General features: G+C 43.8%; 1 protein-coding gene, 1 long non-coding RNA gene and 4 other non-coding genes across 6 annotated transcripts in view; 3 read left to right on the forward strand and 3 right to left on the reverse strand.

Moving 5' to 3' along the window:
• Positions 1-26,730, forward strand: part of LOC144698301 (uncharacterized) — a 290,571-nt gene that overhangs the window by 133,762 nt on the left and 130,079 nt on the right. The gene's annotated exons all lie outside the window — the stretch shown is intronic.
• The window catches only part of LOC144698274 (uncharacterized), a 133,680-nt gene that overhangs the window by 90,054 nt on the left and 16,896 nt on the right, over positions 1-26,730 (reverse strand). The window lies entirely within an intron of this gene.
• On the forward strand, positions 9,306-9,377 carry trnae-cuc (transfer RNA glutamic acid (anticodon CUC)). Its single transcript has one exon. It is a non-coding gene; the product is annotated as a tRNA-Glu (tRNA).
• trnan-guu (transfer RNA asparagine (anticodon GUU)) lies at positions 12,138-12,211 on the reverse strand. Its single transcript has one exon. It is a non-coding gene; the product is annotated as a tRNA-Asn (tRNA).
• Positions 14,181-14,262, forward strand: trnal-aag (transfer RNA leucine (anticodon AAG)). The gene has a single exon. It is a non-coding gene; the product is annotated as a tRNA-Leu (tRNA).
• Positions 25,056-25,128, reverse strand: trnat-ugu (transfer RNA threonine (anticodon UGU)). The gene has a single exon. It is a non-coding gene; the product is annotated as a tRNA-Thr (tRNA).

The raw sequence follows: 26,730 nt of genomic DNA on the forward strand, positions 1-26,730 counted from the left end.
TGAAGACACGGACAGCAGTTTTGGATTACCTCAATTTACGGAGGGGAGAATGTCCACTTACATTCCAGAACTGACATTCTGCTGGATCAGCACTGCCCTGTTTCCAAGACCAATATTGATCCTTTATAAGGTGCCGTTCCCAGAACTATACACAATCCTCCAGGTGTGATCTAACCAGGGCTTTGTATAGCTGTAGCAAAACTTTCCCTCTTTTCTATAACAGCCTCTGTAACAGGCTGTACAATAAGGGGAATTACATTGTATATATCGACTGAGATGCTTGGTCAGAATAAACTTCATTTAAATATTGAATAGGAAATCAATTGCATAAATAAATATTCCTCTTCATTTCTAAGACAACATATGAATCCCCAGTCCAACTCTCCGTGTCATTGGGTCAGGGAAACTTTGTTAATTTTCACACACTGTGCATGGACACTGCAGAAGCTCCTTTCAATATTGTTTTCCTTAACTCAGAGTTTTCAAAAAGGAATTCATAATTATTTGACATGGAAAAAAAACCTGCAGGGTTCTGAAGGAAAAGAATGATATTGGAACTAAGTGGTTAGCTCTTTGAAGAAAGCACAAACCCGATGGGTCGAATGGCCTCCTAATGCGCTGTGTCAGTTTACAATTAGATCAATTTCTCTGCAGCATTCCAAAATGCCCCGCCCCAATTTTATACCTGTGAAACAGGATCTTGTAGTGCAGCAGGTCTACACAGTTTGAAATTCTATACAAGTCCCTTTGGCATTTTCTCGCAAATTGTTTCTGTGGTGCATCGCCAGCGATGCCCACGTCCCATAAATGAATAAAAATACAAATAGTAGTTATCACATTCGCTTCACATGCACAAGGTCACTGGTTCGAAAGCTGGTAGAGACATTATCAAAACTGAATCATCTAATTGCGGGAAGTTGCACAATTCCCGTTTGTTGCTAAACAATAACTGAATATATTATGTCACAGCCATGTATCAATGGCACTTCCCCAGGCTTTGAATGATTTTCTCCAAAAGGCACAGTTATGAGAAAGAGACAAAAATGAGACGAATTACAGTGAGATAGTTCGCACATGTGTGAAGTGTTGAATGACCTGCTGATGTGCTGTGACATTTTATGATTCTAATTTCAGATCAATTTCTCTGCCGCATGGCTATGTTTTTCAGCCAAACTGGACTTCCACAAACCAGGGTTCGGGCGTGCAGTAAGACTGCAGGGTTTGATATACTAAGTCACTCTCTGTGGTTCTGTCCATTGTTTCTGTAGTGTAGTGGTTATCAAGTACATGCAAAAGGCCCACTGTCTGGAAATGGGTAGAAACATTATCGAGATTTACACATCTAAGTGTGAGGGAAAGTTCCATAATTCACATTTGTTGCTGAATATTAACTGAATATAATATCTCGGCGCCACATTAAATTTGCCCTTCACCAACTTCAAAAAGCATTCTCAAATTCAGGAGGGATGAAACTGACTAGGCACAAAAAAAATACCAGTTTCTTTAGTCAACAACAGAAATTAATGAGTTTACAAATGCAAATTCACAGTAACTTATTGACTGAAAGATGACTACCAGTGTGATCCAAAGACTAGCATTAACCTAAAGGCAGGCACAGCTGATACTGTGATTGAACACAAGGGAATGGGAGAGATGGTTCAAAATCACTTTTCATCGCTCCTCATCATGGATCTTCATTCTTTCATAGGCACAGCTGGCCAGCATTTGTTGCCCATCCAGAATTGTCCTTGAGCTGTGTAACTTGTTAAAGTATTTCGGAGGGTAGTTGAGAATCAACCACATCATTGTGGGACTGGAGTCACAGGCAGGTCAGACCAGTTAAGGACGACTGATTGAATTCCCTAAAGGACTGGTGAATGGGTTTGTATGGCAATCAACGATAGTTTCATGGTAATCATGAGTGACAAAATACTGAGGACATGTCCGATCAGAATAAACATCTTTTGTAAATTCAATATGAAATTAATTGCACAAATAACTAATGTTTATATCAAAAACTTCAGAAGGAACCCTAGTCCAACTCTTCATTTCATTGGGTAAGGGAAATGTTCATTAAGGCAAACTGCATGGATTCTGCAGAAACTCCTTCTTCAGAAGGGAATTTGGAAATGGTTGGAAGGGAGAAATTTCTGATTCATGGAAAGAGAGAAGGAAATTGGGACTAATTGGCAAGATCTTCGTAAAAGGCTGGTTATAAATAGAATGAGTGGAAGGTCCTCTTACTGCGCTGTGCCATTTGTCGATGACATTGTTGATCTGTCTGTCTCCAGCATTCCTAATGAGAACAGCCGAATTCTATTTCTTCAAAACAAAGACCCAAAGTGCTGCTGCATGACGTCACCGCTTAACATTCCAGACAGCTCCATTGGGATCCAGGCAGGGAAATGTTCCTGTAGCGTTGTGGTTACCCCACTCATTTCACATGTGCAAGTTACTCCATTCAGTGCTCGGGGAAACATTATCACCCAGCTGTGTGGAAAAGTTGTATCGCTCCCATTCCTGTTTGTTGTTGAATGTGAACTGAATGCTGGATCTTGCAGCCACATTAGATTCGCTCTTCAGCATTTCTGAAGATAACATTCAGCAAAATAAGAAGATGTTTCCGCTGGCAGCGGGTGATTGGAGAGTGCGGGGCTGGACTATTGCGACTTGTTCCTGTATCACTCACTGTGGAGCTGAGGAAGAGCGATTAATTGATGGGCTTGTTTCAATCAAATAGCCTCATAGATCTCTATTGATTTAGATGGGGGTTCACGATCGTTCATATTCTTTGTTATGTCCGAAATGAATATCCATAAACAGAGCTTGGTGTGGGAACTCAGTGGGTGACAGCCGAGTTTTCAACGTGTGGTGTGGGATGGATTTTCTTGTAGTTTCAGGGCCCCGAAACAAATCAGAGCGTTAATGAGTAATGATGGGGCGAAAAAAGTGCCAGCTTCGTCCCTGTGTGGTCTCGAACCACCAACCTTTCAAATAACAGCCAAACGCGCTGATTAATTGCACCACAGAGACTTAATAAAAGCACTTGCACTCTGTAAGATATCCTAAACCAATGGCTCAGTGAGAGAGAGCTTCAGATTGCCGCGACTGCAATGACAATTATTCCCTATCAGTTTTACTCTTCCCAAATAAAGGGTGGGACATTCATTGTGGGCACATGGAAAAAGTCTGATCCCACCCATTGCAGACACATCCATGTCACTGGGAACCAGCTCTCCTACAACCGGTGCCGTCTCCCTTCGAGCCTTTCGGTGTTTTGTCTGTCACTGAGTATTCTGCTTGTCCCGAAGCCGATAATTCTAAAGGGGTTTCTCTGTTACACAGCGAGTGGTTAGGATCTGCAATGCACTCCCTGAGCATGTGGGAGAGGCAGATTTCAAAAGAGAATTGGACAGAAAATGCAGGTCTCCGGGGAAAAGGCGGGGTAAAGGGACCAGGTGAGTTAGTTTCCAGAAGAGTAAGACTCAGAAACCAGCGGCTGTGATATTAACAAAGCGGGATGGAGAAAGACTCAGTTTGAGCGGTGACACTGCTGGAGGGATGGGGAGTTGGGGATCACCCATCAAAGCTTCAAAAAAACGGCGGGGCCCAGCATGGGGCTCGAACCCACGATGCTGAGATTAAGAGTCTCACGCTTTACCGGGTAAACTAGCCGGGAATGCACAGTTATTATTCCCTATGCAAATATTCAGGGAGATCAATGTTCCTTCCTCCCTGGAGCCTCAGCTTGTTCTGAATTTCAAAGTGTAGAAGGTAATCGGCCTACAAAATCCCCAAGGTTACAATACATTCCTCTCAATCATCAATAACATCATTCACATCTTCCACTTCTTAGCTGCACCTCCTTCCAAACATTGCAAACTCCTCTTGCATCTTTCATCCTGATATTTTTCTCTTTGACATTTTAATACGAAGCTGCACAATTAATGTGAGTCAAGTTTATGAAGTGAATATGTGTCCATCCCCTCGGGGAGCTGAACCGCATTGACACACACAGAGGAACACACACAGACACATACACCGAGAGTGACAGAGGCCTCAGGAGAGACAAACACCCAGAAAGCAAGGATGTCACCAACTTGGTCAATTATTGTTCCATTTCAGGGGCCAAATGTAGTGAATGTTTCCAGATGAACAATAGTAAGAAACACGGGGGTGTTTGGGTGGTTTTCTTTTTCATTTGACTGATAATTTATTCTCCAGACAGTTTGGGTCAGTCAGGAATGAGAAGAAGGGGAGTTGGCAGGATTCGAACCATGTGTAAAAATGCCTTAAGCACTCGGCCAGGACAATTGGGTAAAGGCTGCAAGTTGTTTGTTTAAAATAATAGAATGAATGCAGAGAGTTCCAGTGAAAGAAGGTCTTCCAGTCCGTGCCATTGCCCCACCTTTTCCCAGTCACCCTGGGATTTACACTGTCTCTCCTCATTCTTCCAACTGAAATACAACACTGCACAGCTCAGCTCAGCTGCCCCTTCACCCCACGGAGAATTACTTGGAAGCGCCTCAAATAACAAACCACCAGAAAGTTTGGCAGCGGTGGGACTGAAGCCCAAATCACCAGGGAGATCGAAACCTGAACCAGCGGCTGAGCCCACTCGGCCTCACTACCACATTCAGATTAGACACAAACATTGTCTTCACCAACATTGACACTGAATTAGAATATTAAAAAATATGATCAGGAATTGGCCATTCGAGCGTTCTCAGCTACTTAATAAGGTCACGTGAAAACTTCAATCATCACCCAGTAACATCCGAACGTTTAGTTGCTGAACAGTTTCCATTCAAAGAAAAGAGAGAGATGTTTTAAAACTGCTCTTTTTTTCCCTGTACCACCTTGACATGAAGCCACAGAACTAACATGGCCAATGTTTGGGTGGTGAAAATGGGAAACTGAACCACATTGACACACACAGAAAATCACAAATATGCACCTTGTTAAGATTTGAAATTGTGCTTATTTTCACACTGTCAATGTGCAGAAAGTGGAGCTGTGATCAGCTTATAGCTCAGAAGATGTACAGCAAGAATGTACATAACAGGCTGATGCTAACAGTGCCTGTTTGGACTCAGTGAGCTCCATCTGACGATTGAAAACATTTAGTTGCCGCTCAACGAGTCCGGTTCCAAATTCCCTGCCATAAATGAAAAGACAACTCGCTGAATTTGCTGAATGCCTTGAATTCAAAGCATCGTATGGAAGGTAAGAAAGTTCATCTTAACCGTGGTATTAGGAAAAATAAAATGACAGAAAGTTACAGCAAAGAAAAGAGGCCATTCGGCCCTGTGTGCTGCTTTCAAAGAGCAGTGTGATTGGTTGATCTGTATACTTTTAGGAAGAATGGACAAAAAGGAAATCGAGGCGGGGTCGCGCTGTTAATAAGGAACGAGATCGGTACATTAGTGACAGAGGATCTTAGATTGAAGGATCAATATGTGGAATTAGTTTGGGTGGAGCTAAGAAACAGCAAGAGGCAGCAAACATTGGTGGGAGTTGTTTATAGGCCACCAAACTGCAGTGGGAATGTTGAGCATGGGATAAATCAGGAAATTAGAGCTGCATGTGACATGGGTAATACAGGAATAATATTCTGCCTCGCACCACCAGCTCTATAGTCAGTGCTTTGCAACGTATCACAGCTCTTCTCTTTTATTTTCACTCTGTCACTCCGATTCTGGGTTTGTTCCCGAGTTTTGCCCTTCTGACATTTCCAGCTCTGATGTGAAACTTCCACTCTCACTCCACCAATTCTAGCCGAGCTTTACAGTGTTATTTTCAACCAGCAAATCAATCACATTGATTTGAACAGCTCGCCCAGGAGGAATAAGTTTCAAATCCCTAACCAGGAAACGAACGCAGGCTGTACTGATAAAGTTACCACATTCTAACCACTAACCTAGCAGTTTTACACATGCAGGCTTCTTATGGCATTTTCCCTTTCCAGATCCCTTTTACCAGGGACAACTTTCTTTGACCAAGTGGTCTGTGTCGTTTGAACACAAGTGACGTCTTCAGCCAATGAGAAGAACTATTGCTGTTCGCTGGAACATGAAATCAATACTTTCCTCCTTTAGGACAGTTCTTAAAGCCTCCCCCTTTGACCGAGATTTTAGTCATCTGACCGAATATGTGGCTCAGTGTCACACGTTGTTATATAATGATCCTGGGCAACGTCTTGTGACGTTTCATGAGGTAAAAGGAGCTTTATAAATATAAGTTGTTGTTGTAGTCCATACGTAGAAAAAGACAGACTCCTGTTGTCTCTTTCATCCTGACATTTTTCACTGTAACATTGTAATGTGAAGTTGCACCACGAATGTGAATACAGTTTATGCTCGTAAAAATGTGTTCACCCCCTCAGGGAACTGAACCACATTGACCCACACAGAGGAAAACAAACAGCTGTATACACCGAGACTGACAGAGGCCTAAGGAGAAACAAATGCCAGGATGAAATCATGTCACAAAATTAGCTCATTTTTTTTCCATTTCCGACTGGAGATTTGCAGAAGGCTGACAATGAATGGACATAAGAGATCACGGATGTGTTTGGATCACTTTTCCTCAATTCAAACGACAATTAGTTCTGCCTGTGTGCAGTTAAAGTCAGAAATAACAGGAAACGTAGTCAGCAGGATTCGAAGCTGCGTGGGGTAACCCCAATGGATTTCCAATCCATCGATTTAATCACTCGGCCACGACAGCAGAAGTTGCTCCTATGCCACTATTAGTTGTATGAAATCATAAAAGTTACAGCAGAGAAAGCGGTCTTTCTGCCCGTCTTGTCATGGCCATTACCTGGCCTTTCCCCCGGATCCCTGCAATTTATGCTGCCTCTCCTCGTTCTTCCCACCAAATTGGGAATGAAAGAGTGAGAATGATGTAACCTGGCCAATTACCGCCCCATCAGTCTACTCACCATCATCAGTAAGGTAATGGAAGGGGTCATCAAGCAGCACTGACTTAGCAATAACCTGCTCACTGATGTCCAGTTTGGGTTCTGCAAGGGCCACTCAGCTCCTGACCTCATTACAGCCTTGGTTCAAACATAGACAAAAGAGCTGAACTCCAAAGATGTGGTGAGAGTGAAGACAATGGACACCATCATGGGCAAAGCAGTCTGCTTGACTGGCACCACATCCACATTCATTCTCTTCATCACTGATGTGCAGTAGCAGCAGTGTGTACCATCTACAAGATTCACTGCAGGAATTCACCAAGGCTCCTGAGACAGCAGCGTCCAAACCTACGACCATTACCAGCTAGAAGGACAAGGGCAGCAGATAGATAGGAACACCACCACCTGGAAGTTCTCCTCCAAGTCACTCACCATCCTGACTAGGAAATATATCGTCGTTCCTTCATTGTCACTGGGTCAAAATCCTGGAACTACCTTCCTAACAGCACTGTGGGTATACCTACACCACATGGACTGCAGCGGTTCAAGAAGGCAGGCCGCCTTCCCAAGGGCAATTAGGAATGGGCAATAAATTCTGGCCCAGACAGATAAGCCCACATTATGTGAATGTATTTTTTAAAAGATCCAGGTTAGCCTGCAAATTATATTGTCTTGTTCCTCTGACTAAAGTAAAGCTCTGCAAACCTCATTACAGCCTTGGTTCAAACATAGACAAAAGAGCTGAACTCCAAAGATGTGGTGAGAGTGAAGACAATGGACACCATCATGGGCAAAGCAGTCTGCTTGACTGGCACCACATCCACATCAGTCCCGGAGCAAGTCTGACGTATTTTCTCAAGTGAGGAACCAGCTGAAACTTTCAATATTGGTTTTCTTAACACCGAGTTTCCAAACGGGAATTGTGCAATGGCTTGAAAGCGAAAAAAAAAACAGGATTAAGGAGGAAGAGAAGGAAATTGTCATTAATTATAAAGCTCTTTGTACAAAACTGACATGGAGACGATGGGTGGAAGATCCTCTTATAGTTCTGTGCCATTTGATGATGACATTGTTGACCAGTCTGTCTCCAGCATTCCTAATGAGAACAGCCGAATTCCATTTCTTCAAAACAAAGACCCAAAGTGCTGCTGCATGACGTCACCGCTTAACATTCCAGACAGCTCCATTGGGCTCTTTACAGCGCAGGGTTTATAGAGGCGAGTGGGGTCATATTCGCTTCACGTATGATGGTGCTGTGGTTTGAAACCTGGTAAGAGCATTATCCAGGCTTGTTTATTCAAGTGAGTGAAAGTTCGATAAGTTACGTTTGTTGTAAATATGAACACGACGGTTGGAATCCTGCGGATTAAAGTTTTCACCATTTGTGATTTTAACCAAATTAATTATCAGTTATTTAGAAGGAAACCCATCCAAATACGTCGGTATTTTCTTATTTCCATTCATTTGTCAGCATTCAAGAAATTTGCTTTCGGAAATGGAACAAACACTGAGCCAAGTTGATGACTTCCTTGCTTTCTTGGTGTGTGTCGCTCCTTAAGCCTCTGTCACTCTCGGTGTATATCTCTCTGTGTCTGTTCCTCTGTGATTGTCAATGAGGTTCAGTTCCCTGAGGGGGTTAAAACTTTTTTAACGTCGCAAACTTGATTCACATTAGTTCAGGTTAAAATGTCGATGAGAAAAGTATCAGCGTGAAAGATAAAAGAGGAGATTAGCCCTTTCTAAATATATCCTACAACAGCAACAACTTGTATATATAAAGCGCCTTTCACCTGTTGGAACGTCACAAGGCGTTACCCAGGATCATTATATAACAAAGTGTGACACTGATCCACATGTTCGGTCAGATGACAAAAAGCTCGGTCAAAGGGGGAGGCTTTAAGAACTGTCTTAAAGGAGTAAAGTTAAGATTACATGTTCCAGCTTAACAGCAAAGGTTCTTCTCATTGGTGAAGAAGTCACTTGTATTCAACCGAAACAGACCATTCGGTCGGAGAAACTTGTCTCTGGTGAAGGAGATCAGGAATGAAAAAAAAAGTCAAAAGTTGCCTCCATAATCCAAATGTCAAGCCTTAGTGGTAGTTTCCCTGATGTCCAGTGACTCGGGATTGGCGATTCCTTTGGACCAACAGCGAATAGGGTGGAGGGTTTTGGAAATTGAAAGTTACGCATGTGCAGCTTGTGGGACTATTTCATCTCACTGTTGGTTTCATGCTCCAGATCACAGCAACCGTTGTTTTCATTGGCTGACGAAGTCGTTTATCTTGAACCTAAACAGGCAGTTTTGTGGTGAAAGAGATCGGAACTGAAAAACAATAGGCAAAAGCAGCAAAGAAAAGCCGAATCGAAAAGTGGAATTGCAGCTTCCCTGGTGGTCTAGTGGTTAGGATTCGGCGCTCTCACCGCCGCGGCCCGGGTTCGATTCCCGGTCAGGGAATGTTGATTTATTGTATTTCTTGAAACGAGTCTTGATCACTCATTGAGTAGAAGCGTTTAAAAACCCCACCATATTCAGTGGAGTGAGAGTTTAAGTTTCGCCTCAGATCTGGAAGACATCACACTCGTGAGTGGTAGTGAAGGTAAGAGGAGAGGAAAAGGGCTGTTTACAAGGCACTGACCATAGAAATGTTGGTGTGAGGCAAAATATGGGTGGGAGCAGTGCGAATTTTGCTGCCTACTGTTTGCATTGGCACAAGTATCACTCCTGATGTTGCCGGCTCCACTATTATCCAGTGAGCTCCCAGGCAAGCGGCTTTTTTTCGAATATTCATTTCAAATGTAATGGGAAAACAATTAGGCCTACCATGTACCGATATCCAACACAATGGAAATCTGTGAAGTTATTGTATTCAAACAAATCCATCAATTCTTCCCTCTTCCTCATTTCCAAAGTGAGTGAGACAGGGAAAAGAAGAAAAGCAGCAATATCCCGGCCCCGCACTCTCCAATCACACGCTGCCAGCAGAAAGCGGCGACTGCAGCTTCAGGCAGCGGGTTACTGCCCATCCCTGGGACACAAGATTCTCCAAACCCAAAATCTTTTAAACTCTTCTGATCAATGAGTAATCAACACTCGTTTCAAGAAATACAATAAACCGATATCGACCTGACCGGGAATCGAACCCGGGCTGCGGCGGTGAGTGCGCCGAATCCTAACCACTAGACCACCAGGGTAGCCACGCCAACAGTTTTCGATTCGGCTTATCTACGCTGCTTTTGCCTATTGTTTTTCAGTTCAGATCTCTTTCACCACAAACCAATCACTACTGCTCTTTGAAAGCAGCCAGCCCGGCCGAATGGCCATTTTCTGTGCTGTGACTTTCTATAATTTTATGTTTCCCAACAGCACGGGTCATTCTGCCATTTTATAACCCACTCGAGCGAGATGCACTTTCTTACCTTGTATTCGGCTCTTTTGAAACCAAAACACGGAGCAAATTCAGTGAGTTTTCTTGTCATTTGCAGCACGAGATTTGTCGAGAGACTAAGTGAGCGACACATTAATGGTGCCAATCCTTCACTGGAGCTCACCGCGTCGAAAGAGCACTGTTATCATCAGCCTGTTATACACCTTCTTGCAGTACATCTACTGAACAAATATAAGCTTATCACAGCTCTGCTTTCTTCACATTGAAACCCAGTGTGAAAATCAGTTTCAAAAGCTGAACAACTGGGAGGAGAGTGATTGTGGATAATCGGCACTGTGCACCTTCCTGTAATCAGTATCTGGGAGAACCAGGAAGGTGAGATCCAGGTGTCTCTTTACCCACGAGTTTTACCCATTCCAACGAACAGACTGTGTCTGCATCAAGCAGCTAGTTGACCAGGGAGCTGGACGGGCAGAGGGATCTGGGGGCGAGACAGGGACAGAAGCAGGAAGAGATGCGACATGAAATTACTTTCAATTTGATGTGTGTCAGTTGCTTTCATTGATGAATTTCTGTCCTGTAAGTTTCACAGGAGCCGCAGTGATTAGTTGGTGTTTTTTTGAAGTAGTAAGATGTAAAAGTAAGAAGATAAAAGCAAATTACTGCAAATGATGGAAATCTGAAACAAAAACAGAAAATGCTGGAAAAACTCAGCAGCTGGAAGGAGAAACAGGGTCAACGTTCCCAGTCCGTACGACGCCCATTCAGATTTTTAAACAGCACCCAGCTTGGTGCTCGAGCCCACGACACTGAGCTTAAGAGTCACATGCTACACCAACTAAGTTATTGGGGGGAATGTGCGAAGCTGTTTCGTATCCCAACATGCATGGATGGTTTTGTTGCTTTCCACCTGATACCTCAGCTTGGTCGGAATTTTAAAGTGTGGAGCGTAATCGGCCGACAAAAGCCCCAAGGTTGCAATACATTCCCCTCAATCATCAATAACATCATTCACATCTTCCACTTCTTAGCTGCACCTCCTTCCAAATACTGTGATCCATTTTCCTCAGGATTTTCTCCTGTATTTAATACTTAACTGCTTTGTGTCCTCATTTTGAAATTATTGGCATCAACATCCAACACAAATTGAACTGCAAACCTGACGGACAAACAATGGAAAACAAGTCACTCGGTAACACAAATCCCATGGTGCTCATTTTCAGATTCACAACAGTCAGCTTTTCAATAAAATGAAGGAATTTTACAGTGAAAAGTTTAGAAAGTTGGTGTGACTTTTATTTGTGACTCACTAACTCGGGTATTCTGTAAATACTGCTCGGAGGTTTAGTGACCGGGATATAATCTACCTGCGTTTTCCTGAGCCTGTGCTCGGTGTATTGGGAGGTTTGGCCCGGGTTGGAGTATCTTGTGTTCCAGGGATGGGCGGTAACCCGCTGATTGAAGCTGCAGTCGCCGCTTTCTGCTGGCAGCGGGTGATTGGAGAGTGCAGGGCCGGAATATTGCTGCTTTTCTGCTTTTCCCTGTCTCACTCACTTTGGACATGTGGAAGAGGGAAGAATTGATGGATTTGTTTGAATCCAATAACTTCATAGGTTTCCAGTATGTTGGATATCGGTACATGGTAGGTCTAAATGTTTTCTCATTACATTCGAAATGAATATTCGAAAAAAAGCCGCTTGCCTGGGAGCTCACTGGATAACAGCGGAGCCGGAAACATTTCTGGAGTTTTGACGTTCAGTTCAATGACCCAAAGAGAACCAGGAACTGTGTGACAATGAAGGCTAATGGGGAGAAAACAGTGACAGCTTCGTCCCTGGGTGGTTTCGAACCACCAACCTTTCAGTTAACAGCCGAACGCTCTAACCGATTGCGCCACAGAGACCGATAGAAACTTGACCAGCGTGTCAGCGAGTTAAAGCTGCAGATTGCTGCGAACGGAATGACAACTGTTCTCTATCAGTTTTACTCTTCCAAAACAAAGGTTGGGACATTAATTGTGGATACATGGAAACAGTCTGATCCCACCCACTGCAGACACATCCATGTCACCGGGAACCAGCTCTCCTACAACCGGAGCCGTCTCCCTTCGAGTCTTTCGGTGCCTTGACTGTTACCAAATATTTTGATTGTCCTGAAGCCGAAATTAGGTTTGAATTCCTGATGTGCAGTAACGAGAATCCTTTCAATGTCTCAGATCAGTTAATTTCACTGATAACATCAGAGTCAATGTTCCAGCCCCTTAAAGAAGGGAAAGGTGCCTTGACTGTCTCTGGTCAGTCGGACAGTTCGCCCTTCATTCTCCTCTGATTCCGGTTCCCAAAGAATATCTGAAGATTCACAGAGCTGGAGACTGGGTTTCCTGTTTTGGTTCTTTCACCAGTTTCCCACCTGCCAACTGACAATATTTTCCAAAATCTCGTCTCAATCCTCCGCCTTGCATCATGTCCAGAGATCAGGAAATTCAGTTTTGTGGAGAGTTTATGGAGACCGGTATTGTCCTCTATGGAGCAAAGAAGGTTCAACGGAGATTTCATGGAGCTGGTCAAAATGATGGGGGTGGGGACAGTGAGGACGGGTGCTCTCCACTGACGGGGGTCAGTAACCAGAGGACTGGGAGTTAAGATAATTAAAGAAGGACAGACTTGCATTTTAATAGCGCTATTCCCGACCAGTGGTAGTCTCAAACCACTTTCCAGCCAATTAAGTACTTTTTTGAAATAAAAAACAGAAAATGTTGGAAAACTCAGCAGGTTTCTCTCTCCACAGATGCTGTCAGACCTGTTGAGTTTTTCCTGCATTTTCTGTTTTCCTTTCCAGGTTTCCGCAGTTTTGCTTTTATTAAAGTGGAGTGTTGTCATGCAGGGAACACAGCAACCAATCACCGCTCAGGAAACAGCCAAAACCAGGCACGTCACAATGAGCAGACCATGTGCTGTTGGTTGAGGGACAAACACTGACCAGGCCACGTGGCTGCAACGTGAACCCACAGATTTTGATAATGGCTCTGCCCAGTTTAAAACCAGAGACCGTTTCACGTGTTAGGTAAGCATGGAAATCACTGCACCACAGAAACAGGAAACAGCACAAAGGCCCAATGGGCTTCATTCAAATGTTAAACTGTGACGTCATGCAGCAGCACTTTGGGTCTTTGTTTTGAAGAAATGGAATTCGGCTGTTCTCATTAGGAACGCTGGAGACAGACTGATCAACAATGTCATCATCAAATGGCACAACACAGTAAGAGGTCTTTCGGACAATCATATCTCTGTCAGTTTTGTACAAAGAGATTTCTAGTTAATCTCAATTACTTTGCCTCTTTCCATAACCTTTTTTTTCTCCCTTTCAAGTCTTTGTCCAATTCCCTATTGAAAACTCTGAGTTACGAGAAACAATACTGAAAGAGGTGCAGGAACCTCTGCAGTGTCCATGCACAGTGTGCGAAAATTAACAAAGTTTCCCTGACCCAATGACATGAAGAGTTGGCTTTTGACACTTATAACATTTTTCAAAATTTTTAAAACAGTTGATGTCAAATCGAATTATTAAAAAAATGTTTATCCTGACCAATCATCTCCTCATTTTTCTCAGTCAATATTTACAATTTCATTACAGTTTATCGACATTTTTACCAACATTTCACGCACAGTCACACAGGAAAAAAGAAACATCATTTGAAACATCGAAATAATGAAACATTGAAGAAGGAAGTTAGCAGTAGCGATCATTTCTGTATGTTACAAAGTGCAGGATGATCTGATTGACTGGCGGAGTTCGTTCGAGTTTCCCAATAACCTATTCATGCTCCTTTGCTTCTGTTCTATTTCATTGGCAATACCAGGGAAGAGTGTTAAGGTAGCGTGGCCGAGCGGGCTAAGGCGCTGGATTAAGGCTCCAGTCTCTACGGAGGCGTGGGTTCGAATCCCACCGCTGCCAACCGTTTAAGTTATTTGCCTTTTAGGATCTGCAGCTCTCCAATTTGAACCAACAGATACCAACTCACATTAAATCCATCGGAGCGTGTGGTGTTTAACTTTGATAGGAGGAACGAGGAGAGAAGATATAAATATGAGTTGCTGTAGTAAAATGGCGGTGTGTGGGATTACAGTCGCTGAGCTGCTGTGGCACAGAGTCAACATGTGAACGACATGCTGAATGACCGCCTGATGTAGCCGCCTATGATTTTATACAAAATACGTTCATGCAAATCTGGGGCTTGGGTTCGTGACTGAATTATTACGGTGACAGGTTTTGAATGCATTGGGATCTCCCCAGGTGGGCTGGAACCCTGACAGCTACGCTTCTTCTCATTCCTTAAATTTACAGTGTACCTGCACAATTAATTGTCGATTAAGTTGAATAAAAAACACCCAAAATCTCCAGCGTTCCCTAATTTCCATTCGTCTGCAAGCATTCACAAAATTTACAGCTAGGAATGGAACAAAAACGGAGCCAGGTTGGTGTCATTCTTGCTTTCTGGGTGTTTGTCTCTCCTTAGAGACAATCCCTCGCCCTCTGTCGCTCTCGGTGTATATGTCTGTGTGTGTTCCTCTGTGTGTGTCAATGTGGTTAAGTTCTCTATTTATACCGTCCAAACATTATTCTAATGAGCCTCCAGTTTCCTTGAATTGGTGAAAGGCTCTCTTTAAATGTAAGTCTTTATTTCTCTTCTTTCTTTCCATATGTCAATCTAAAGTTAACAATCATATGGAATGGTGAAGTGTATCTGTTCCTTTCAGTGTTTACCCCACTCTCTGTCTTTATCTGTCTCTCTTTGTCCCTGTATATCTCTTCCGCTCTCTTTCACTTTCTCAGTCTCTCTGTCTGTGTCCCTACCTCTGTTCATTCTTGTGCTCTTTGTTCCCTCCATTCTCTCGCTGTCTGTGTGCAGCCAAGATTCACTGGATTGATTCCTGAGTGACAGTGAACCTGCTGAGAGGCTGTTTTCCCCTGGCTGGAGCGTCTAGAACTGAGCTCACATTCTCCGGATAATGTCTCAGCCATATAGGACTGAGGTGAGGAGACATTTCTTCACTCAAAGGCTGGGAAATCTTTGGAATTCTGTAGCCTGGAGCTCTGGGGACCCTCGGTTGATGAGTATACTGAAGGCTGAGATGAATAAACTTTTGGACTTTAAGGGAATGAAGGGCAATCGGGATCAGATGGGAAATTGGTGTTGAGGTTGGGGATCTGACATGATTTTATGAAGGGGTAGCGGAGGCTCGAGGGGGCTTATGGCCAATTCCTGTTTCATTTTTGATGTTTTTAATGTTCCGTTTCAGTGAAAATACCATCAAGGCGACGGGAAACAGCAGGTTGAGAGAGGTAGCTTAGCCGAAGGGCCTCAGACACTTGATTCAGGTTCTATTATTTGTGAAACCGCTGGCAAAGTTGTAAGTGGTTCACCTGTGGGTCACTTTGAATGCTCTCTTCTAACGAAAAAGTGCCAACTCGAAGAGAAAGCGGGCGCGTATTGGGTTTCATTTTAACTGGGAGAAGGAGAAGAGGCAATACAAATATTAGTTGCTTATGTGAGAATGCGCGGCAGTGGAAGTAGTTGAGTTGTTCTTCTAGTCAGCCAGCACGGAGAAGATGGGCCGAATGCCCGCCTTCTCTGCTGCAGCCACCTTATATACCAGCAATAATTAACCTGTCCATAGGGCCAGTTGCCGTGGCAGACTGGTTAAGGCGATGGAGTTCAAATCCATTGGGGTTTCCCGCTGCTCATTATTCCTGGTTTTAACTCTGTGTCTACAGAGTTAATCATCGGTTAGATTCAATCAAATCCATCCAAACACTAAAACATCCAAGAGGGTTTTCCTATTTCCGTTCATTCACGAAAACATTCACGAAACTTGTAGTCCTTGTGGAACAAAAACGGAGCCAGGTTGGTGACATTCTTGCTTTCTGGGTGTTTGTTTCTCCTTAGATACAAACCCTTGCCCTTTGTCACTCTCGGTGTGTGTCTGTGTGTATCCCTCTGTGTGTGTCAATATGCTTCAGTTCCCCGAGGGGTGAACAGGTTTTTACCATCACAAACTTTATTTACAATAGTTGTGCAGTTTCATAACAAAATGTTACAGAGAAAAATATCAGGATGGAAGATGCAGGAGGAGTTTACAATGTTTGGAAGAGGGTGCGGCTAAGAAGTGGAAGATTCAGTGAGAAGTTTACTCCTCATTTAACACGAGATTTGGAAGCAGATCTGGGAAATATTTGTGTCCATATAAACATTAAAATCTCGCCTCTTAACGATTTTGCCTTACACCACCATTTCTACAGTCAGTATTTTTCAGCCTATAACAACCCTTTTCTATCTTCACCTCTGTGTTTGTTCTCGACCCGTTGCGACAGGATAACATTTCAAACTCTGACTCTGATTCACGTAGGTGATCGACATTTCTTGCTTTTAGTCACGAGATTATTCAGTTTGCACGCGGTGAAAAGTTATCACTCCCTGATCGGGAATCAAACCCGGGACACAGCAGTGAAAATGCCGAATCTTGACCACCACACCACCAGGATAGCACTAAGAGGTCATACAACTTGACTTACCTATGTTACCTATGCCTTTTATTTTCATTTCCCACCCATTTCACCAGAGACACGTTTCAACGAACAGAAGAACATAAGAAATAGGAGCAGGAGTCAACAATCAAGCCTGCCCCGCCATTCAATAAGATCATGGCTGATCTGCCCCAGGCCTCAACTTCTCTTTTGTGCCAGCTCCTCATAGCCCCCAACTCCCCGATATTTCAAAAATCTATCTGCCTCCTCTTTAAATACGCTCAGTGATCTAGCCTCCACAACTCTCTGGGATAGAGAATTCCAAACATTTACTACCCTTTGAGAGAAGAAATTCCTTCGGATCTCAATTTTAAATGAGTGCCCCCTTATTCTGTAACGATGTCCCCTAGTTCTAGAATCCCCCACTAGAGGAAACATCTCTACATTAACCTGGCAAGCCCCCTCAGAATCTTATACGTTTCAGTAAGGTCACCCCTCATTCTTCTAAACTCGAATGAATAAAGGCTTAACCTGTTCTGCCGTTCTTGATAAGGCAACCTCTTCATCCCAAAAATACGCCTACTGAACCTCTTTTGAACTGCCTCCAATGCTAGTATATATTTTCTTAAATACGGGACCAAAACTGTACACAGTACTTCAGGTGCGGCCTCACCAACACCCTGCACAGTTGTAACAGGAATTCCCTCTTGTAAACTCAAGCCCCCGAGCAATACAGGCCAAAATTCCATTTGCCTTCTTAATTATTTGCTGCACCTGCATGCTAACTTTTTGTGTTTCATGCATGGGAACACCCAGATCCCTCTGTGCTGCACTTTTTTGGAGTCTCCCTCCATTTAAATAATAGTCTGTCTTTTGATTCTTCCTGCCAATGCATATGACCTCACACTTTTCTACATTAAACTCCATCTGCCAAGTTTTTGCCCACACATTCAACCTATCTATATCACCTTGCAGATTCCTTATGTCCTCATCACAACCTGTCCTCCCACCTATTTTTGTATCGTCAGCAAATTTGGACACATTACACTCTGCTCCCTCCTCCATGCCATTAATACGGATCATAAATAATTAAGGCACCAGGACTGATCCATGTGGCACTCCACTAGTTACGTCTTTCCAACCTGAATAAGACCCATTAATCCCGACTCTGTCTTCTGTGTGTGAAATTGGGCTCTTTACATTGCAGGGTTTGTGTAGGGTAATAGAGATCACGGTCTCTCACACACGGAAAGTTTCCCCGCTACATTGCAGGGTTTGTGTAGGGTAATAGGGATCACGGTCTCTCACACACGGAAAGTTTCCCCGCTACATTGCAGGGTTTGTGTAGGGTAATAGGGATCACGGTCTCTCACACACGGAAAGTTTCCCCGCTACATTGCAGGGTTTGTGTAGGGTAATAGGGATCACGGTCTCTCACACACGGAAAGTTTCCCCACTCGAAAAGGGGTAGAAGGATTAACAGAATTAAATGTGAGGAAAGGTTGCATCATTCCCATTTGTTGTTAAATAGTAACTGGATGCATCATCTCAAAACAAAGTGATATTTATACTACTCCAGGTTTTGAATGATATTCTGAAAAATGCATGGCTCGGAAATTAGAGGGAAAGATGGGGGTGGATTTGCTGTGAGGTTGTTCGCACATGTGTGAGGTGTTGAATGAGCTGCTGATGTGCTCTGTCAACTGATGATTCTAATGTTAGATCAATTTCTCTGTCGCGTGGCTAAGATTTTCAGCCGAATTGTACTTCCACAAAACAAGGTTCTGAAGTGCAATAAGACAGCACAGTTTGATATTCCAGGTCGGTCTGCAAGGAGCTGCGTGTAGCTTTTGTAGCCTAGTGGTTATCACATTTGCTTTACACGCCGAGAATTCCCTGAATCGAAACACATTGAAGAACAGTGGAACTGGCAACATTTGTGGAAAGTATTCTTGCTGCCATTGACAACCCGGATCTGAGTGACACTGAATGTTGATGGGGGAAAAACATTAACGGCTTCATCTCCGAACCACCAAACTTTACAGTTAACAGCCGAACGCGCTGACCAATTGTGCTGCAGAGACTGATGCAACTTTCTGTGCTCTTTGTACAGGCACAGCCAAGTCTCTTTGAACATCAGCACAACTTTCTCACCTTTTGAAACATGTCCTGCTTTGTTGTTTTTAAAAATTATTCTTACGACCAAGTGAGTAGCTTCAGACTTCGCTGCATGTTTCTCCGTCTGGTATTTTGTTAGCCAGCCACTTATATATTACAGAAACAGGAAATGCTGGGAAAACTCAGCAGGTCTAACAGACTCGGTGGAGAGGGAAACAGAGTTAAAGTTTCGAGTCCCTATGACTCTTCTTCAGAGCTGAAGAGAAGCAGAAAGTGATGGAATTTATACTGCTGAAGCCGGGCAGGGAGAGTAGAGCAGGTGATGCTGGATAGAAGGTCAGCGATAGGTAGGAGCTAAGGGGAGATTGACAAAGGTGTCATGGACACAAGGCAAATGGGCTGTTAATGGTAGTGGTCAGGGCTGAAGAAGGTGCTGATAGTGGCATAAAAGTAAGAAAGCAGAATGTGTAAATAGCAGAACAAGGGTCAGCACTTTCTGAAAAAGCGACATGGAAGGAGTAACAGATGGCCCTTTGAGGGTGGGGTAGGGGGGAAGGGCGGTGCTTGGGGGAAAAAGAATAGAAAAGGGGTTTAAAAGGGGAGATGAAATAATGAATAAATGAATAAAAATAAGAAAATAAAAATACATTTTTATAAAAGGATTTTAAAAAGGGTCAAAATGGAGGAGAGAGTTCATGGTCTGAAGTTGTTGAACTCAATGTTAAGTCCGGAAGGCTGTAAAATGCGTAGTCGGAAGATGAGGTGCTGTTCCTCCAGTTTGCGTTGAGCTTCACTGGAACAATGCAGCAGGCCAAGGATGGACATGTGGGCATGAGAGCAGGGTGGTGTGTTGAAATGGCAAGCGACAGGGAGGTCTGGGTAATGCTTGCGGACAGACCGAAGGTGTTCCGCAAAGCGGTCACCCAGTCTGCGTTTGGTCTCTCCAGTGTAGAGGAGACCGCATTGGGAGCAGTGAATGCAGTAGACTAAATTGAAGGAGATGCAAGTGAAGCGGTGCGTCACCTGAAAGGAGTGTTTGGGCCCTTGGAAGGTGAGGAGAGAGGCCCCTAAAGGGCCATCTGTCAGTTGCTCTACGTTGTTCTTTCATAGTGCTGATCCTTGTTCTGTATTCACACATTCTGCTTTCTTACCTTCATGTCACAATCGGCACCTTTTTTTTAGCCCTTTCCGCTACCATTAACATTCCCTTTGTCTTGTGCCCTGCCATCATTGTCAATCCCCCCTTAGCCCCCACCTATAGCTGATCTTCCCACTTGCTCCCTCCCACCCCCTCGGAAACAGTATAACTTTCATCCCATTTCTGCTTCTCTTCTGCTCTGAAGAAGAGTTACAATGACTGGAGACATTGACTCTGTTCCTCTCTCCACAGATGCTGTCAGATGCTGAACTTTCCCAGCATTTTCTGGTTTAATACAGATTTCCAGCATCCGCAGTATTTTAACTTAAAAGCAAAATGCTTCTCCGCAGCATTTTGTTTTTTCTTCTTATGCAGTCTCTCAAATTTCCATGTTATTTGGTATTTTCAGTTGAAGGATAACCATTGACCCCAGCAAAGATTGAACGCACAACTCCTGGTTTATAAGGCCAGTAATCTAAACGCTGAGCTATGGAGACACCTACTAGCTACAAACTACGGAAAATGGACCATATTCAGTAGAACGAGGTAGAGGTTGAAGTCCCGGGTGGATGACATTTGATAGACCTGGAAATGTCTGAGAGGGAGAACAGGGAGTTAAAAGATGCGACATGAAATCGGCAGAATTTGATATGTGTCAGTTACTTTCAGTGATGAACTTCTGCCGTGTGTCGCCTTGTCAGTCTCACAGGAGCTGCAGAGATGAGGTTGACGGCACCTGATTAAAATGAGGAATATTGGGAACTGTAGTCAGCAGGATTCAAACCTACAGGGGGAAACCCCAATCGATTTCAAATCCGTCACCTTAAACATTCAGCCACGACTAACAGCAGCTTTCGAGCTCAAATGTGTTATCAAATCAGAGATGGCTGCAAAATTAGTCACTCGGCCCATCGTGTCTGTGCTGGCTCTCTGGAAGAGCAACTCAACCAATTCCACACACCCCCCTTTCCCCCCAACAATTTATATTTGCATGGCCTCTCCGCGTTTTTCCAAACAAAATAAAAGAACAAAGATCAAAGAAAAGTACAGCACAGGAACAGGCCCTTCGGCCCTCCAAGCCTGCGCCGATCATATGGCCCGTCAACTAAAATATTTTGCACTCCCGGGGTCCGTATCCCTATATTCCCATCCTATTCATGTATTTGTCAAGCTGCCTCTTAAACACCACTATCGTACCTACTTCCACCACTTACTCTGGCAGCGAATTCCAGACACTCACTACCCTCTGCGTAAAAAACTTGCCCCGCACATCTCCTCTATAGTTTTCTCCTCTCACCTTAAATCTATGTCCCCCTAGTAATTGAGTCTTCCACCCTGGGAAAAAGCTTCTGACTATCTACTCTGTCCATGCCAAACATAATTTTGTAAACTTCTATCAATTCGCCCCTCAATCTCCATCGCTCTAGTGAGAACAATCCGAGTTTCTCCAACCTCTCCTCATAGCTAATAACCTCCAGATCAGGCAGCATCCTGGTAAACCTCCTCTGCACCCTCCCCAACGCCTCCATATCCTTCTGGTAATGCGGCGACCAGAATTGCACGCAATATTCCAAGTGTGGCCTAACCAAGGTTCTATACAGCTGCAGCATGACTTCCCAGCTTTTATACTCAATACCCCTGCCAATGAAGGCAGTCATGCCATATGCCTTCCTGACTACCTTATCCACCGGCGTTGCCACTTTCAGTGACCTGTAGACCTGTACACCCAGATCCCTCTGCCAGTCGATGCACTTAAGGGTTCTGCCATTTACTGTATAATTCCTGCCTGTAGTAGACCTTCAACAATGCATTACCTCGCATTTGTCCGGAATAAAATCCATCTGCCATTTCTCCACCCAAGTGTCCAACCGATTTATATCCCGTTCTATCCATTGACAATCCTCTTCACTATCTGCAACTCCTCCAACCTTAGTGTCGTCTGCAAACTGACTAATTAGCCCAGTTATATTTTCCTCCAAATCATTTATGTATACTACAAACAGCAAAGGTCCCAGCACTGAACCCTGCGGAACTCCACTAGTCACAGCTCTCCATTCAGAAAAGCACCCTTCCACTGCTACCCTTTGTCTTCTATGACCAAGCCAATTCTGTATCCATCTTGCCAGCTCACCTCTGATCCCGTGCGACTTTAGCTTCTGTATCAGTCTGCCATGAGGGACCTTGTCAAAGGCCTTACTGAAATGCATATATATAACATCCACTGCCCTTCCATCGTCGATCATCTTTGTCACTTCCTCGAAAAACTCGATCAAGTTAGTGAGACACGACTTCCCCTTGACAAAACCATGCTGCCCCTCACTAACACGCCCATTTGCTTCCAAATGTAGTAAATCCTGTCACGAAGAATCTTCTCCAATAATTTCCCTACCACTGACGTTAGGCTCACCGGCCTGTAATTTCCTGGATTATCCCTGCTACCCTTCTTAAACAGTGGAACAACATTGGCCATTCTCCAGTCCTCTGGGACCTCATCCGTAGCCAGTGAGGATACAAAGATTTCTGTCAAGGCCCCAGCAATCTCCTCCCTTGCCTCCCTCAGTACTCTGGGGTAGATCCCATCTGGCCCTGGAGACTTATCCGCCTTAATATTCTTCAAGACGCCTAACACCTCCTCTCTGTTGATCTCAACATGTTCCAGGCTATCTACACACTCTTCCCTAGACAAATCGACCGCTAAGTCCTTCTCTTTGGTGAATACTGATGAGAAGTATACATTTAGTATCTCTCCCATTTCTTCTGGCTCCACACACAAATTCCTACCTCTGTCCCTGAGTGGGCCTACCCTTTCCCTGGCTACCCTCTTGCTATTTACATATGTATAAAAGGCCTTGGGATTTTCCTTAATCCTTGTTGCCAGTGACTTTTCATGACCCCTTTTAGCCATCCTGACTCCTTGCTTAAGTTTCTTCCTAATTTCTTTGTATTCTCCACGGGCTTCTTCTGTCCCCAGCCTTCTAGCCCTTACAAATGCTTCCATTTTCTTTTTGACTAATCTAATAATTAACTCCATAGGCACCTTATCAAAATCAGGAATGATGAGAACTGGAGCTGGTAGGATTTGGAAGTCTGTGAGGAGACCCCACAGGCTTCCAACCCCATCCCCTTATCCACTCCACCGTGAACACAGGACCTGCACTGACGTCACTGCTCTTTGTTAAAAATCATAGGCGGCTACATCAGACGGTCATTCAGCATGTCGTTCACAAGCCGACTCTCTGGAAGAGGAACTCAACTACTATAATTCCACACTCTACATTTTCCCCACAGCAACTCATATTTATATTGTCTCTCCTCTTTCTTCTTGACAAAATGCAGCACAGCACCCTCAATTTTCGGTGGTGTGTGTTTGTCCAAATGGGGCTGCTAAATGTTTGGCAGCGGTGGGATTCGAACCCACGCCACCGTAGAGACTAGAGCCTTAATCCAGCGCCTTAGATCGCTCGGCCACGCTCACTGAGCAACACTTGAACAGACAGTGGATTCACTCGGTGTGATGGTGTGTTCCAGTTCGGTATATGCAATCAGAGAATCAATTTCTATTCGTTGCTTTGAACCCAATCTTTCTAATAGGATGGATGTTATGCACATGTTGTTCCATTTTCTCGCTTTATTTGAAATGAATATTCATAAATCTATTTGTGTGGGAACTAACTGAATAACAGCAGAACTGGAAAACTTTGGGCAAGATTTCCTTGCAGCCAAAGGACACAAAGCAGAACTATGTAGGTAATATAAGTAGAAGCAGGAAGAGAGGGAGTCTACTTGACCCTCGGTGGTCTTAAACCATTAAACCTTCAGTTGGAAGCTAATTTCGTTCAAAGGTATGCTATAAAAACACCCTAATGGTTCAGATTCGATGCTTTCACCGACTGGGTTCCATTCCCTGTCTCAGTGTTTTGCAAAATGTCGTAACTAGGACCCAATTTATGGTTTGGAAAAGAGTCATGTTAAACTTGAAACCTTCACTCTGTTTCTCCCTTCATATTTGCTGTCAGACCTGCTGAGAACTTCCAGCACTTTCTGTTTTTATTATAACATGAATTATTGTCCTTATCATACACATGAGCACAAGAAATATGAGCAGGAGTAGACCACGCGGCCCATCGAACCTTCTCCATCATTCAATTCAATCATGGCTGACCTTGGGCTTCAACTCCATTATCCTGCCCATTCCCCATATCCGTTAGTTCCCCAAGAGAGAAAAAACCTGTCCATCCCAGCCTTAAATGTATTCAATGATGGAGCATCCACAACCCTCTGGGTAGAGAATTCAAAGATTCACAACCCTTTGTGTGAAGTAATTTCCTCCCATCTCAGCCCCAAACTATCGGCCCTTTACCCTGAGACTGTGCCCCAGTGTTTTAGACTCCCTGACCAGTGGAAACAATCTCTGTGTCCACCCTATCAAGCCTCCTCAGAATTTTACAGGTTTCAATGAGATTGCCTTTCATTCTTCTAAACTCCAGAGAAGAGAAGCACAATTTATTCAGCCTCTCATCATAGGACAACCACTTCATCCCAGAGACCAATTTAGTGAACCTTCTCTTTACTGTCTCCATGGACAGTATACCCTTTTATCAACGTGGAGATGAAAACAGCACACGGGATTCTCGATGCCGTCTCACCAAAACCCTTCTTTAAAGATTTCTTAATTCTTGCTCTCCAATCCCCTTGTAATAAAAGCCATTGAGCTTCCTAGTTTCTTGCTGACCCTGCATGCTAACTTTCTACTTTGCTTGTAAAAGGACACCAAGGTCTCTTTGAACATCAGCACATTCACTTTCTAAAAGCATTCTGCCGTTCCGATGTTTACAACAAAGTGAACATATTCGCACCTTCCGACATTATATTCCATCTGCTATCTTGCTGCCCACTCACATGACCTTTCGATATATTTTTAGAAGTGCTCTCCTCAAGGGTGACCTTGCCCCCAAATTTCAGCTACGGGCCCCAGTGAGAATTGAACTCACGACCACTGGTTTACAAGACCAGTGCTCTAACCACTGAGCCATGGAGCCACTTGCTATATCCCACTCACAGTAAGTCTCCTCGTGGAACGAGGAACAGGGCAAAGTTCTGCATGGATGATATTTGATAGACCTGGAAATGTCTGAGATGGAGAACAGATAATTAAAAGATGCGACATGAAAACGGCAGAATTTGATGTGTGTGAGTTGATTTCACTGATGAATGTCTGCCGTGGTAATGTGGTAATGATTTTACTGCCGTCTGTTTACACTGACACAAATATCGCTCCTGACCAATCAATCGCAACTGCTCTTTGAAAGTAGCACGCCAGGCCGAATGGCCTCTTTCTTTGTTGTAACTGTCTATAATTTTATGTCTTCCAGCATCATTTCCCAGTGATTCCGACATTTTATTACATTCTATGGGAACGTACTTTCTTACATCCTCGCTTTTGAAGTCAAAGCACTGAGCAAACTAAAAGTTTTTCTTTAATTCCAGCACAGGATTTGGAACCAGACCAGTTGAACGACACTTTATTGGTGCCAACCCTTCACTGCAGCTCACCCTTTAAAAACAGTGGCTGTCATTGCCCGAAGATATCATTTATGATAAAATTCTGTAGCAGAAACTTATCTCTGGTGAAAGTATCTGAAAAAGGACAAATGCGGCGTTGATAAAGCATGTTGCAAAGCTATAGATAGCTTTCCTCTTAATTTAGAGATGAGGATTCGGCCCTTTCACCGTGGACTCGATTCCCGGCCAGGCTGTGAAGGTTTATTGATCTGGTACAAACTGTTAAAACAGGCCTGATTTACTTATTGATTGAAAACCGAATCACACAACAGCTCCGCCCGAATCAGTGGAGTGAGAGTTGAAGTTTCACATCAGAGCTGCAAATGTCACACGTGGAACAGCTTTGAGAAGAAATACAGTTCCTAATGTCCGAGGGATATCAGTTTGGACTTTTTGCATTTACACATTCATTCTCTCGATGTGTCCATTGACTTAACCACTCGACCACAAGGACTCGATGTCTGGCTGTTTAAATGTTGCTCAGTGAAGATTTCAATCACCCTCCTCTTTGTAGCGTGCAGACACTTAGTAGCTGAATAGTCTCCATCCAAAAATGCAGAAACAAAATTCCTCTTGAACCTTTTAAGCCTGTTTTTATTTACTCTCTACGATTTTAATATGAAGCCACAAAACTAAGGTGAATAAAGTGTGGGTGGTGAAAATGAGGAACCGAAGCATACTGACACACACAGCGGAACACACACTGACATGTACACCGAGAGTGACAGAGGCCTAAGGAGAGACAAACACCGAGAAAGAAAGGATGTCACCAAACCGGCTAAGTTTTGTTCCATTTCTGTCTGCAGATTTCGCAAATCCTTGCAGATGAATGTAAATAAGAAAGCGCGGGAGTTATGTTTGATTCTATTTAATCGATAACTAATCCTGTTGGCACCTGGTTAAAACCAGGAACAACGAGAACCGCAGTCAGCAAACCAACGTTGGGGAAACCCCGATGGATGTCAGAAACATCGTCCTCAACTCTCGTCCACGACTAACAGCACTTCCTCAGGGAAAACATGTTCATATTAAACCAGAGGCAGCTATAAAGTAAGTCTTTCGGCCCGTCGTATCTGTGC

Source organism: Cetorhinus maximus, chromosome 23 (genome assembly GCF_964194155.1).
Source record: "Cetorhinus maximus chromosome 23, sCetMax3.hap1.1, whole genome shotgun sequence".
NCBI lineage: Eukaryota > Metazoa > Chordata > Chondrichthyes > Lamniformes > Cetorhinidae > Cetorhinus > Cetorhinus maximus.